The following is a 3,382-nucleotide window of genomic DNA, read 5'->3' as shown; positions in this document are numbered from 1 at the left end:
CCTAAACGTTTCCCCAAGATTATAACACCAATAATTAGTTAGAATCTGTATAATATGCCTAATAAAGCAATCGTTTTAGCCCAGAAAAATGTCTACCAGTTTTTAAGCCCTTTTTGAAGCCCTTTATTCTTTTATGTTAAACTAAGAAAATGGCTTACCGGTCCCCATGAGGGGAAATGACAGCCTTCCAGCATTACATGGTCTTGTTAGAAATATGGCCAGTCATACCTTAAGCAGAAAAGTCTGCTAACTGTTTCCCCAACTGAAGTTACTTCATCTCAACAGTCCTGTGTGGAAACAGCAATCGATTTTAGTAACTGTCTGCTAAAATCATCTTCCTCTTACAAACAGAAATCTTCATCCTTTTCTGTTTCAGAGTAAATAGTACATACCAGCACTATTTTAAAATAACAAACACTAGAAGAATAAAACTACATTTAAACACCAAAAAAACTCTTAACCATCTCCTTGGAGATGTTGCCTGTACAACGGCAAAGAGAATGACTGGGGTGGGCGGAGCCTAGGAGGGATCATGTGACCAGCTTTGCTGGGACTCTTTGCCATTTCCTGTTGGGGAAGAGAATATCCCACAAGTAAGGATGACGCCGTGGACCGGACACACCAATGTTGGAGAAATCAAGCGTTCAATTTCCAAGTAGTCAGCTGCAGAGAGACTAGATTTGGATGTTCGAATGGACCTTGTACTAGAAGATCCTGTCTCAAAGGTAGCTTCCATGGTGGAGCCGATGACATATTCACCAGGTCTGCATACCAAGTCCTGCGCGGCCACGCAGGAGCTATCAGAATCACTGAGGCCTTCTCCTGTTTGATCCTGGCTACGAGCCTGGGAAGGAGAGGGAACGGTGGAAACGCATAAGCTAGGTTGAACGACCAAGGCGCCACTAATGCATCCACTAGAGTCGCCCTGGATCTGGACCGTAGCAAGGAACCTTGAAGTTCTGACGAGACGCCATCAGATCCATGTCTGGAATGCCCCATAATTGAGTCAACTGGGCAAAAACCTCCGGGTGGAGTTCCCACTCTCCCGGATGGAAAGTCTGACGACTCAGATAATCCGCCTCCCAGTTGTCTACTCCTGGGATGTGAATTGCAGATAGATGGCAGGAGTGATCCTTCGCCCATTTGATGATCTTGGATACCTCTCTCATCGCCAAGGAACTCTTTGTTCCTCCCTGATGGTTGATGTAAGCTACAGTCATGTTGTCTGACTGGAATCTTATGAATCCGGCCTTCGCTAGTTGAGGCCAAGCCCGGAAAGCATTGAATATCGCTCTCAGTTCCAGGATGTTTATCGGGAGAAGAGACTCTTCCCGAGACCATAGACCCTGAGCTTTCAGGGAATCCCAGACCGCGCCCCAGCCTAATAGACTGGCGTCGGTCGTGACAATGACCCACTCTGGTCTGCGGAAACTTATTCCCTGAGACAGGTGATCCTGGGTCAACCACCAACGGAGTGAGTCTCTGGTCATCTGGTCTACTTGAATCTGTGGAGACAAGTCTGCATAGTCCCCATTCCACTGATTGAGCATGCACAGTTGTAATGGTCTTAGATGAATTTGAGCAAAAGGAACTATGTCCATTGCTGCAACCATCAATCCTACTACTTCCATGCACTGAGCTATGGAAGGCTGCAGAATAGAGTGAAGAAATTGAGAAGAGTTTAGAAGCTTTGACTTTCTGACTTCTGTCAGGAAGATCTTCATTTCTAAAGAATCTATTATTGTTCCCAAAAAGGGAACTCTTGTTGACGGAGACAGGGAACTCTTTTCTACGTTCACCTTCCACCCGTGAGATCTGAGAAAGGCTAGAACAATGTCTGTATGAGCCTTTGCCTTGGAAAGAGACAACGCTTGAATTACAATGTCGTCTAGATAAGGTGCCACTGCAATGCCCCTTGGTCTTAGAACCGCCAGAAGGGACCCTAGCACCTTTGTGAAAATTCTGGGAGCAGTGGCTAACCCGAATGGAAGAGCCACAAACTGATAATGTTTGTCCAGAAAGGCGAACCTTAGGAACTGATGATGATCTTTGTGGATAGGAATATGTAGGTACGCATCCTTTAAATCCACGGTAGTCATATATTGACCCTCCTGGATTGTAGGTAAAATTGTTCGAATGGTTTCCATTTTGAACGATGGAACTCTGAGAAATTTGTATAGAATTTTTAAATCCAGAATTGGTCTGAAAGTTCCCTCTTTTTTGGGAACTACAAACAGGTTTGAGTAAAACCCCTGACCTTGTTCCACAGTTGGAACTGAGTGTATCACTCCCATCTTTAACAGGTCTTCTACACAATGTAAGAATGCCTGTCTCTTTATTTGGTCTGAAGATAAGCGAGACGACATGTGGAACCTTCCCCTTGGGGGCAGTTCCTTGAATTCTAGAAGATAAACCTGAGAGACTATTTCTAGTGCCCAGGGATCCGGAACATCTCTTGCCCAAGCCTGAGCAAAGAGAGAGAGTCTGCCCCCTACTAGATCTGGTCCCGGATCGGGGGCTACCCCTTCATGCTGTCTTGGTAGCAGCAGCAGGCTTCTTGGCCTGTTTACCCTTGTTCCAGCCTTGCATTGGTTTCCAAGCTGGTTTAGCCTGGGAAGCGTTACCCTCTTGTCTAGAGGCTGCAGAGTTAGAAGCCGGTCCGTTCCTGAAATTGCGAAAGGAACGAAAATTGGACTTATTCTTAGCCTTGAAAGGCCTATCCTGTGGGAGGGCATGGCCCTTCCCCCCAGTGATGTCTGAAATAATTTCTTTCAATTCTGGCCCAAAAAGGGTCTTACCTTTGAAAGGGATATTAAGCAATTTTGTCTTGGAAGATACATCCGCCGACCAAGACTTTAGCCAGAGCGCTCTGCGCGCCACAATTGCAAACCCTGAATTTTTCGCCGCTAATCTCGCTAATTGCAAAGCGGCATCTAAAATAAAGGAATTAGCTAACTTAAGTGCGTGAATTCTGTCCATGACTTCCTCATATGGAGTCTCCATATTAAGCGACTTTTCTAGTTCATCGAACCAGAAACACGCTGCCGTAGTGACAGGAATAATGCACGAAATTGGTTGGAGGAGGTAACCTTGCTGAACAAAAATCTTTTTAAGCAAACCCTCCAATTTTTTATCCATAGGATCTTTGAAAGCACAATTGTCCTCAATGGGAATAGTCGTGCGTTTGGCTAGGGTAGAAACTGCTCCCTCAACCTTAGGGACTGTTTGCCATGTGTCCTTCCTTGGGTCGACCATGGGGAACAATTTCTTAAATATAGGAGGTGGGACAAAGGGTATGCCTGCTTTCTCCCACTCCTTATTCACTATGTCCGCCACCCTTTTAGGGATCGGAAAGGCATCAGGGTGCACCGGGACCTCTAAG

The sequence above is a fragment of the Bombina bombina genome, chromosome 6 (assembly GCF_027579735.1).
Source record: "Bombina bombina isolate aBomBom1 chromosome 6, aBomBom1.pri, whole genome shotgun sequence".
Taxonomy (NCBI): Eukaryota; Metazoa; Chordata; class Amphibia; order Anura; family Bombinatoridae; genus Bombina; species Bombina bombina.
The sequence above is the reverse complement of the archived record's forward strand: the minus strand, read 5'-3'. Positions refer to the sequence as shown.